Source organism: Heterodontus francisci, chromosome 4 (genome assembly GCF_036365525.1).
Source record: "Heterodontus francisci isolate sHetFra1 chromosome 4, sHetFra1.hap1, whole genome shotgun sequence".
NCBI lineage: Eukaryota > Metazoa > Chordata > Chondrichthyes > Heterodontiformes > Heterodontidae > Heterodontus > Heterodontus francisci.
This window is the reverse complement of record NC_090374.1, coordinates 58,494,503-58,506,722: the sequence shown is the minus strand read 5'-3', so window position 1 is coordinate 58,506,722 and position 12,220 is coordinate 58,494,503. Positions and strand designations below refer to the sequence as shown.

At 48.2% G+C, this 12,220-nt stretch overlaps 1 protein-coding gene across 1 annotated transcript in view; it reads left to right on the top strand.

Annotated features, from left to right (window-relative positions):
• The window catches only part of atg10 (ATG10 autophagy related 10 homolog (S. cerevisiae)), a 406,513-nt gene extending 394,306 nt beyond the window's left edge, over positions 1–12,207 (top strand). The window contains exon 8 of the mRNA XM_068029621.1: positions 11,816–12,207. The gene's annotated coding sequence lies outside the window, so the exon portion shown is untranslated. The remainder of the gene's footprint in view (positions 1–11,815) is intronic.
• Positions 12,208–12,220: the final 13 nt, after the last annotated feature.

The following is a 12,220-nucleotide window of genomic DNA, read 5'->3' as shown; positions in this document are numbered from 1 at the left end:
TAGATGGTGGACAGGCTTTGAGGAGTCAGGAGGTGAGTTACTTGCCGCAGGACTCCTAGCCTCTAACCTGCTCTTGTAGCCACAGTATTTATATGGCTACTCCGGTTCAGTTTCTGGTCAATGGTAACCTCTAGGATGTTGTTGTTGGGGGATTCAGTGATTGTAATGCCATTGAATGTCAAGGGGAAATGTTTAGATTCTCTCTTTTTGGAGATGGTCATTGCCTGGCACTTGTGTGGTGCCAATGTTTCTTGCCACTTATCAGCCCAAGCCTGGATATTGTCCAGGTTTTGCTGCATTTCTACACAGACTACTTCAGTATCTGAGGAGTCGCGAATGGTGCTGAACATTATGTAATCATCAGCGAACATCCCCACTTCTGACCTGATGATTGAAGAAAGGTCATTGGTGAAGCAGCTGAAGATGGTTGGGCCTAGGACACAACCCTGAGGAACTCCTGCAGTGATGTCCTAGAGCCGAGATGATTGATCTCCAACAACCACAGCCCTCTTCATTTGCGCTAGGTATGACTCCGACCAGCAGAGAGTTTTACCCCTGATTCCCATTGGCAGGGGGATGGGAACCAATTGAGGAGGTCAGTTGACAGTCAGGAGGTAGTAACAAAAGCCTGTAAGGAACTAGATAATGAAGTCAGTGTGACTAAGGGGAAGAGCAGGCAGGGAGCAGATGATGAATGTAAAGGGACTGGTGGTCTGAGGTGCATTTGTTTTAATGCAAGAAGTGTAGTAGGTAAGGCAGATGAACTTAGGGCTTGGATTAGTACCTGGGGGTATGATGTTATTGCTATTACTGAGACTTGGTTGAGGGAAGGGCATGATTGGCAACTAAATATCCCAGGATATCGATGCTTCACGCGGGATAGAGAGAGGTAAAAGGGGTGGAGGAGTTGCATTACTGGTCAAAGAGGATATCACAGCTGTGCTGAAGGAGGGCACTATGGAGGACTCGAGCAGTGAGGCAATATGGACAGAACTCAGAAATAGGAAGGGTGCGGTAACAATGTTGGGGCTGTACTACAGGCCTCCCAACAGCGAGCGTGAGATAGAGGTACAAATATGTAAACAGATTATGGAAAGATGTAGGAGCAACAGGGTGGTGGTGATAGGAGATTTTAATTTTCCCAACATTGACTGGGATTCACTTAGTGTTAGAGGTCTAGATGGAGCAGAATTTGTAAGGAGCATCCAGGAGGGTTTTCTAGAGCAATATGTAAATAGTCCAACTCGGGAAGGGGCCATACTGGACCTGGTGTTGGGGAATGAGCCCGGCCAGGTGTTTGAAGTTTCAGTAGGGGACTACTTTGGGAATAGTGATCACAATTCTGTAAGCTTTAAAATACTCATGGACAAAGACGAGAGTGGTCCTAAAGGAAGAGTTCTAAATTGGGGGAAGGCCAACTATACCAAAATTCGGCAGGAGCTGGGGAATGTAGATTGGGAGCAGCTGTTTGAAGGTAAATCCACATGTGATATGTGGGAGGCTTTTAAAGAGAGGTTGATTAGCGTGCAGGAGAGACATGTTCCTGTGAAAATGAGGGATAGAAATGGCAAGATTAGGGAACCATGGATGACAGGTGAAATTGTGAGACTAGCTAAGAGGAAAAAGGAAGCATACATAAGGTCTAGGCGGCTGATGAAAGACGAAGCTTTGAAAGAATATCGGGAATGTAGGACCAATCTGAAACGAGGAATTAAGAGGGCTAAAAGGGGTCATGAAATATCTTTAGCAAACAGGGTTAAGGAAAATCCCAAAGCCTTTTATTCATATATAAGGAGAAAGAGGGTAACTAGAGAAAGGATTGGCCCACTAAAGGACAAAGGAGGAATGTTATGCTTGGACTCAGAGAAAATGGGTGAAATTCTAAACGAGTACTTTGCATCGGTATTCACCAAGGAGAGGGACATGACGGATGTTGAGGTTAGGAACAGATGTTTGATTACTCTAGGTCAAGTCGGCATAAGGAGGGAGGAAGTGTTGGGTATTCTAAAGGGCATTAAGGTGGACAAGTCCCCAGGTCCGGATGGGATCTATCCCAGGTTACTGAGGGAAGCAAGAGAGGAAATAGCTGGGGCCTTAACAGATATCTTTGCAGCATCCTTAAACACGGGTGAGGTCCCGGAGGACTGGAGAATTGCTAATGTTGTCCCCTTGTTTAAGAAGGGTAGCAGGGATAATCCAGGTAATTATAGACCGGTGAGCCTGACGTCAGTGGTAGGGAAGCTGCTGGAGAAGATACTGAGGGATAGGATCTATTCCCATTTGGAAGAAAATGGGCTTATCAGTGATAGGCAACATGGTTTTGTGCAGGGAAGGTCATGTCTTACCAACTTAATAGAATTCTTTGAGGAAGTGACAAAGTTGATTGATGAGGGAAGGGCTGTCGATGTCATATACATGGACTTCAGTAAGGCGTTTGATAAGGTTTCCCATGGCAGGCTGATGGAGAAAGTGAAGGCGCATTGGGGTCCAAGGTGTACTAGCTAGATGGATAAAGAACTGGCTGGGCAACAGGAGACAGAGAGTAGCAGTAGAAGGGAGTTTCTCAAAATGGAGACGTGTGACCAGTGGTGTTCCACAGGGATCCGTGCTGGGACCACTGTTGTTTGTGATATACATTAATGATTTGGAGGAAAGTATAGGTGGACTGATTAGCAAGTTTGCAGACGACACTAAGATTGGTGGAGTAGCAGATAGTGAAGGGGACTGTCAGAGAATACAGCAGAATATAGATAGATTGGAGAGTTGGGCAGAGAAATGGCAGATGGAGTTCAATCAGGGCAAATGCGAGGTGATGCATTTTGGAAGATCCAATTCAAGAGTGAACTATACAGTAAATGGAAAAGTCCTGGGGAAAATTGATGTCCAGAGAGATTTGGGTGTTCAGGTCCACTGTTCCCTGAAGGTGGCAACGCAGGTAAATAGAGTGGTCAAGAAGGCATACGGCATGCTTTCCTTCATCGGACGGGGTATTGAGTACAAGAGTTGGCAGGTCATGTTACAGTTGTATAGGACTTTGGTTCGGCCACATTTGGAATACTGCGTGCAGTTCTGGTCGCCACATTACCAAAAGGATGTGGATGCTTTGGAGAGGGTGCAGAGGAGGTTCACCAGGATGTTGCCTGGTATGGAGGGCGCTAGCTATGAAGAGAGGTTGAGTAGATTAGGATTATTTTCATTAGAAAGACGGAGGTTGAGGGGGGACCTGATTGAGGTGTACAAAATCATGAGAGGTATAGACAGGGTGGATAGCAAGAGGCTTTTTCCCAGAGTGGGGGATTCAATTACTAGAGGACACGAGTTCAAAGTGAAAGGGGAAAAGTTTAGTGGGGATATGCGTGGAACGTTCTTTCCGCAGAGGGTGGTGGGTGCCTGGAACGCGTTGCCAGCAAAGGTGGTAGATGCGGGCATGATGGCGTCTTTTAAGATGTATCTAGACAGATACATGAATGGGCAGGAAGAAAAGAGATACAGACCCTTAGAAAATAGGCGACATGTTTAGATGGAGGATCTGGATCGGCGCAGGCTTGGAGGGCCGAAGGGCCTGTTCCTGTGCTGTAATTTTCTTTGTTCTTTGTTCTTTGACTTCAGTTTTGCTAGGGCTCCTTGATGCCATACTCGGTCAAATGCTGCCTTATGTCAAGGGCAATCACTCTCACCTCACCTGTTGGGTTCAGCTCTTTTGTCCTTGTTTGAACCAAGGCTGTAATGAGTGCAGGAGCTGAGTGGCCCAGGCGGAACCCAAACTGATCGTCAGTGAGCAGGTTATTGCTAAGCAAGTGCTGCCTGATAGCACAGTCGATGACACCTTCCATCACTTTACTGATGATTGAGAGTAGACTGATGGGATGGTAATTGGCTGGGTTGGACTTGATCTGCTTTTTGTGTACTGGACATACCTGGGCAACTTTCCACATTGCCGGGTAGAGACCAGTGGTGTAGCTGTACTAGAACAGCTTGGCTAGGGGCGCGGCAAGTTCTGAAGCACAAGTCTTCAGTACTATTGCCGGAATGTTGTCAGGGCCCATAGCCTTTGTAGTGTCCAGTGCCTTCAGTCGTTTCTTGATATCACGCGGAGTGAATCGAATTGGCTGAGGTCTGGCATCTGTGATGCTGGGGACTTCAGGAGGAGGCCGAGATCGATCATCAACTCGGCACTTCTGGCTGAAGATTGTTGCAAATGCTTCAGCCTTATCTTTCGCACTGATGTGCTGGGCTCCCCCATCATTGAGGATGGGATATTTGTGGAGCCACCTCCTCCAGTTAGTTGTTTAATTGTCCACCACCATTTAGGGCTCGATGTGGCAGGACTACAGAGCTTAGATCTGATCCATTGGTTATGGGATTGCTTAGTTCTGTCTATCACATGCTGCTTACGCAGTTCGGCACGCAAGTTGTCCTGTGTTGTAGCTTCACCAGGTTGACACCTCATTTTTTTGCAATATGCCTGGTGCTGCTTCTGGCATGCCCTCCTGCACTCTTCATTGAACCAGGGTTGGTCTGCTGGCTTGATGGTGATGGTAGAGTGGGAAATATGCCAGGCCATGAGATTACCAATTGTGGTTGAGTACAATTCTGCTGCTGCTGATGGCCCACAGCACCTCATGGATGCCCAGTTTTGCATTGCTAGATCTGTTCGAAATCTGTCCCATTTAGCATAGTGGTAGTGCCACACAACACGATGGACGGTATCCTCAATGTGAAGGCATGACCTCCTGTTCACAAGGACTGTGCGTTGGTCACTCCTACTAATATTATCATGGACAGGTGCATCTGCGGCAGGCAGATTGGTGAGGATGAGGTCAAGTCGGTTTTTCCCTCTTGTTGGTTCCCTCACCACATGCCGTCTACCCAGTCTAGCAGCTATGTCCTTTAGGACTTGGCCAGCTCAGTCAGTAGTGGTGCTACCGAGCCACTCTTGGTGATGGACATTGACATCCCCCACCCAGAGTACATTCTGCGCCCTTGCCACCCTCAGTGCTTCCTCCAAGTGGTGTTCAACATGGAGGAGTACTAATTAATCAGCTGAGGGAGGGCAGTAGGGGTAATCAGCAGGAGGTTTCCTTGCCCATGAGACTTCATGGGGTCCGGAGTCAATGTTGACTCCCAGTGTAACCCCCTCCCCACTTTATGCCACTGTGCTACCACCTCTGCTGGGTCGGTCCTGCCAGTGGAACAGGACATACCTGGGGATGGTGACGGCAGTGTCTGAGACATTGTGTGTAAATATGACTATGTCAGGCTGTTGCTTGACCAGTCTGTGGGACAGCTCTCCCAACTTTGGCACAAGCTCCCAGATGTTAGTAAGGAGGACTTTGCAGGGTTAAAAGGGCTGGGCTTTCCGTTGTCTTTTCCAGTGCCTCAGTCGATGCCAGGTGGTCTGTCCAGTTTCATTCTTTTTATTGACTTTGTAGCAGTTAGATACAACTGAGTGGCTTGCTAGGCCATTTAGGAGTGAATCACATTGCTGTGGGTCTGGAGTCACATGTAGGCTAGATTAGGTAAGGACAGCAGATTTCCTTCACTAAAAGGCATTATTGAACCAAATGGGTTTTTACAACAATTGACAATGGTTTCATGGCCATCATTAGACTAGCTTTTAATTCCCAATTTATTAATTGAATTCAAATTCCACCTTTTGTTGTGGTGGGATTCAAACCCATGTCCCCAGAGCAATACCCTGGGTCTTTGGGTTACTAGTCTAGTTGCAATACCACTACACCACCTCCTCCCCTTGAGAAGTGGGGAGGGTTGAGGCGATGCAGGGAGTTAAATGTGACAATGAGAATATGAAATCTGAGGAGTTTGTTGAGTAATAAGAAATGTAAGTCAGCAAGGACAGGGGTGATGGGTGAGCGGAACTTGATGTGGGATAGGATATGGACAACACAGTCAAAGAGGTTGATGAATAGGAGGTTGGCCAAGAGAGCATTTGAGTAGTTGGGTCTGGAGGTGACTAAGGCACGAATGATAGTTTCAGCAGCAGATAGCGTCGGGATGGAGAAATACTATGTCATGGAGGTAGGTGGGCTTTGTGATAGAGAGGATATGTGGTCAGAAGCTAATTTAAGTTGCAGGTCAAGAATGTTGGACAAACAGTCTGACAACACAGGGTGGAGCAGTTGAGAGAGGCAATGGAGGAATAGAGCTGGGTGATGTTCACATTTACTGGGAATCTGACCCCAGATCTGCATTTAATGTCATCTAGGAGCAACATGTGGATGATGAACAGGGTGTCAAGGATAGATCATTTTGTGACTCTGTAGATAACAAGAACAACAACAACTTATATTTATATATTGCCTTTAGCGTAATGAAATGTTAAAAGGCACAGGAACATTATAAAACAAAATATGACACCAAGCTACACAAGGAGCTATTCGGTCAGATGACCAAGAAATAGCTTTTAAGGAATGTCTTAAAGGAGGAAAGTTAGATGTTGGAGCTGCACTCATCCAGGCAAGTGGAGTGAATTCCATCACATTCCTGACACGTGCCTTGTCGGTGGTGGGAGTCAGAAGGCGAGTTACTCGCCGCAGAATTCCCAGCCTCTGACCTGCTCTTTTATTTTATTCTTTCAGGGGATATGGGTATCGCTGGCAAGGCCAGCATTTGTTGCCCATCTCTAATTGCCCTTGAGAAGGTTATGGTGAGCTGCCTTCTTAAACTGTTGCTGACCATCTGGTGTGGGTACTCCCACAGTGCTGTTAGGAATGGAGTTCCCGGATTTTGATCCAGTGACAGTGAAGGAACGGCGATATAGTTCCAAGTCAGGATGGTATGTAACCACAGTATATGGCTGGTTCAGTTAAGTTCCTGGTCAAAGGTGGCCCCCAGGATGTTGATCGTGGGGGATTCAGCAATGCTAATGCTGTTGAATGTCAAGGGGAGATGGTTAGATTCTCTTTTGTTGGAGATGGTCATTGCCTGGCACTTGTGTGGCACGAATGTTACTTGCTGAAAATCCTGCTTGATCGGCAACCCATCCACAACCTTAAACATTCACCCCCTCCACCACTGGTACACCATCTATAACAGGGTTTTCCAACATACGCCCCACGGGCCAGGATCCGGCCCACCAAACATTTCCATTGGGCTCCCAGATGTAAACTGTTCCTAGGGCCATTCCTCATCCTCACCGTGACTGGAGATGAGAAATTTCCCTTTGTCAGACCAGCTTTTAAACTATTGCGTTGTCAGTTTCACAGCTGATGGCTGCTGACATTGGGAACAGCCGTTGCCCAACAGACTTCGGGTTTTCCTTTGGGTTCTGACTTTTTTTTTGAAAAGCCTTCTGGAAAACCCTGGGTCTATTGGGAAACGGCTGTTCACAATGCCAGCAGCTGTCAGCTGTTAAACTGACAGCACAATACTTTAAAAGAACTGACCAAGTATCTGCTGAGCGTTCGACTCTCTGCAACTGTGTGTGTGAGAGAGACAGGGAGAGACAGAGAGAGAGGAAGGAATAGGGAGAGGGAGTGGATGGAACAAAGCGAGAGAGAGAGGGGGACAGAGACAGGGGGGGACAGAAAGAGAGAGAGAGGGGGGAGCGACAGAGAGAGAGGGGGTGACAGAGAGACAGGCCTGACAGAAACAACGGGGAATGCTGAGTGGGGAGCGGGGAACACTGAGCGGGGAACCGGAAAGACTGAACGGGGAGTGGGGAACGTGGAGTAGGGAACACTGAGCGGGGAACACTGGAGGCATGGGGGTGGGGGGGGGGGGGGGAAGAGATACGGCAGGGGTGGAGAGGGACAGAGAGAAGGGGGAGAAGGAAACAGAGAGAGGGGGGAGAGGGAGACAGAGAGACGGACAGACAGAGTGGGGGAGAGAGAGAGGGAGACAGACAGACAGAGAGGGGAGAGAGTAGTGGAGAGAGTCAAAGAGACATTTACTTATGGCACAGAAGAAGCCATCCTGTCCATGGAGCCCATGCCAGCTCTCCATGGAGCTATGCAGTCAGTCCCACTCCCTGGCTCGATCCCCCTAGCTCTGCAAGTCTATTTCTCTCAGGTGGCCATCCAACTTCCTCTTGAAGTCATTGATCATTTCCACTTCCACCACCCTTGTGGGCAGCAAGTTCCAGGTCATTACCACCCGCTGCGTAAAAAAGTGCTTCCTCATATTCCCCCTGCATCTTTTGCAGAAAACTTTCAATCCCCTCGTCTTAGAGGAGAGAGGGGAGGGAAGAGAGAACAAGACATACACACACACACACACACACACACACACACACACAATTTGTGGAGAGGGCGGGAGGGAGATCAAGGTCTCTCCTGAAAGATGGCGTCTATCCAGAATACTCTGCATTGCTACATCAAGTGTGCGGGCAGAGATTGATTACTTATGCAAGCAAAAACAATGCCATGCATGTTACTAAATCAGTTTTCAATATAGTGACGGACGCACTGCAGCAACTCACCAAGCCTCCTTCCACAGCACCTTCCAAACCCACAACCTCCACCACCTAGAAGGACAAGGGCAGCAAATGCATGGGAACACCACAACATGCATATTCCCCTCCGAGCCACATGCCACTCTGACTTGGAACTATATCGACATTCCTTCACTGTCGATAGGTCAAAAACATGGACCTCCTTTCCTAACAGCACTGGGTGTACCTACATTAGGGGTGGGTAACAAATGCTGGCCTTGTCAGCGATCCTCACATTCGATGAATGAGTAAAAAAATTTCTGGTCACCACACTTTAGGAAGGAGGTGTAGGTCCTTGAGAGGATGCAAAGGAGATTTACCAGAATGGTTCCAGGGATGAGGGAATTTAGCTGCAAGATTAATTTGGAAAAGCTGGAGTTATTCTCCTTGGAGCAAAGGAGGCTGAGGGGAGATCTGATAGAGATGTACAAGATTATGACAGGTTTCGATAAGGCAGACAAAGAAAAGTTGTTCCCATTAGCTGATGGTTCAAGGATTCTTTTGGGCCTCCTTATCTCGAGAGACAATGGATATGCGCCTGGAGGTGGTCAGTGGTTTGTGAAGCAGCGCCTGGAGTGGCTATAAAGGCCAATTCTGGAGTGACAGGCTCTTCCACAGGTGCTGCAGAGAAATTTGTTTGTTGGGGCTGTTGCACAGTTGGCTCTCCCCTTGCGCCTCTGTCTTTTTTCCTGCCAACTACTAAGTCTCTTCGACTCGCCACAATTTAGCCCTGTCTTTATGGCTGCCCGCCAGCTCTGGCGAATGCTGGCAACTGACTCCCACGACTTGTGATCAATGTCACACGATTTCATGTCGCGTTTGCAGACGTCTTTATAACGGAGACATGGACGGCCGGTGGGTCTGATACCAGTGGCGAGCTCGCTGTACAATGTGTCTTTGGGGATCCTGCCATCTTCCATGCGGCTCACATGGCCAAGCCATCTCAAGCGCCGCTGACTCAGTAGTGTGTATAAGCTGGGGGTGTTGGCCGCTTCAAGGACTTCTGTGTTGGAGATATAGTCCTGCCACCTGATGCCAAGTATTCTCCGAAGGCAGCGAAGATGGAATGAATTGAGACGTCGCTCTTGGCTGGCATACGTTGTCCAGGCCTCGCTGCCGTAGAGCAAGGTACTGAGGACACAGGCCTGATACACTCGGACTTTTGTGTTCCGTGTCAGTGCGCCATTTTCCCACACTCTCTTGGCCAGTCTGAACATAGCAGTGGAAGCCTTACCCATGCGCTTGTTGATTTCTGCATCTAGAGACAGGTTACTGGTGATAGTTGAGCCTAGGTAGGTGAACTCTTGAACCACTTCCAGAGCGTGGTCGCCAATATTGATGGATGGAGCATTTCTGACATCCTGCCCCATGATGTTCGTTTTCTTGAGGCTGATGGTTAGGCCAAATTCATTGCAGGCAGACGCAAACCTGTCGATGAGACTCTGCAGGCATTCTTCAGTGTGAGATGTTAAAGCAGCATCGTCAGCAAAGAGGAGTTCTCTGATGAGGACTTTCCGTACTTTGGACTTCGCTCTTAGACGGGCAAGGTTGAACAACCTGCCCCCTGATCTTGTGTGGAGGAAAATTCCTTCTTCAGAGGATTTGAATGCATGTGAAAGCAGCAGGGAGAAGAAAATCCCAAAAAGTGTGGGTGCGAGAACACAGCCCTGTTTCACACCACTCAGGATAGGAAAGGGCTCTGATGAGGAGCCACCATGTTGAATTGTGCCTTTCATATTGTCATGGAATGAGGTGATGATACTTAGTAGCTTTGGTGGACATCCGATCTTTTCTAGTAGTCTGAAGAGACCACGTCTGCTGACGAGGTCAAAGGCTTTGGTGAGATCAATGAAAGCAATGTAGAGGGGCATCTGTTGTTCACGGCATTTCTCCTGTATCTGACGAAGGGAGAACAGCATGTCAACAGTCGATCTCTCTGCACGAAAGCCACACTGTGCCTCAGGGTAGACGCGCTCGGCCAGCTTCTGGAGCCTGTTCAGAGCGACTCGAGCAAAGACTTTCCCCACTATGCTGAGCAGGGAGATTCCACGGTAGTTGTTGCAGTCACCGCGGTCACCTTTGTTTTTATAGAGGGTGATGATGTTGGCATCGCGCATGTCCTGGGGTACTGCTCCCTCGTCCCAGCACAGGCATAGCAGTTCATGTAGTGCTGAGAGTATAGCAGGCTTGGCACTCTTGATTATTTCAGGGGTAATGCTGTCCTTCCCAGGGGCTTTTCCGCTGGCTAGGGAATCAATGGCATCACTGAGTTCCGATTTGGTTGGCTGTATGTCCAGCTCATCCATGACTGGTAGAGGCTGGGCTGCATTGAGGGCAGTCTCAGTGACAGCATTCTCCCTGGAGTACAGTTCTAGGTACATTGCTTTAATTTCAAGATGGCTCCTGGGCTGGAAGCTCCCTAGGAAGCTCCCTTGCTGTTCAACTCTATCCATGGCCATCTGCTCCCATCCCTAACGTTTTCTCCCCCAATCTGCCCTCTTAAACTGTTTAAATTCCCCTGGCTCTTTAAATCAGTTCATTTTAGCCCTATCTAAAAGTTAACAGTTAGTTTAGTGTATGTTACCTGGGCCCACTGCCCTCCCCCAGCCACACCTGCTCTTTGTTTTCTCAATGAAATTGATCCGGATGAAACTGACGAGCACAGCTGCCGATACTTTAATCTCCGATCCTGCTGTCTTCACAGTCCAGAGTGTCTGCAGCCACGGCATGCGGTAAGTCCATTGAGGTGAAGAAGGAGCTGCGGGACCCGAGAGAAGTCCTGTGAAAAGGTGCCCCGAACACCCAAAACATCCACGAACGGCCCCCCCGGCCGCAACTTCAAAGCGCCCGCGGGAGATGGCTCGGAGAGCATCTGCAGCGCACTGTCGGCAATGCTGCATGCCTTTATTTAAAGCACTGCAAAAAAAAAACCCTTAGCAAATGTAATCACCTCTAAGTCTGCCAAATGATGCTTCACCTCCCGAAGGACGTGGATGAGCTTTCCGGACGTCGATGGTGGGCACTGAGGAAATGGCTTATTACCTGCACCAGATTCAAGGATTAGGATACACAGATTTAAGGGTTTGGGCAAGAGATATTGAGGGGGATGTGAGGAAGAACTTTTTTATGCAGCGAGTGGTAATGACATGGAACTCAGTGCGTAGAAGGGTGGTCGAAACAGAGATGGTCAATTATTTCAATGGGAAATTTGATAGGCACTTGAGGGAAATAAATTTTCAAGGCTATGGGGATAGAACGGGGAAATCGACCTGACTGGATTGCTCTACAGAGAGCCAACATGGACTTGCTGGGCTGATTGGCCTCTTTCTGCATTATAATGACTCTATTACACTCTGATTGCAGGTATCCTGACTGCAAGATTCGACTGCATAGTGGGAGGAACTGGCTGCCAGGGATGATCCTTCAATGATGAAATCAGTAGTGGTCCCATGACAGGAGGCCTATAGTCACAGCCCACCTCCTTCCTGTGCCCCCTTGGAGTAATATCTGAAACTCAACTTAAATTCCCTGATCCCGGCTAATATGTTGAATGCAGAGCCATGCCCTTGTCAAGGGTTCGTGTACATGGAGGGGCGAGGTACAGTTTTACAAGGGAATAAGGTGCCTCTCTGATGCTGAGTCCACATCCTCACCCTCTTTCAGACCCACAGCTAAACCTAGAACATGCTGCAGATGCTTGCACATAGTTTGAGGTGCTTTTATAATTGTTGTTCTCAAAGACTCATTGTTCACCTTGTTTTTGTTTTC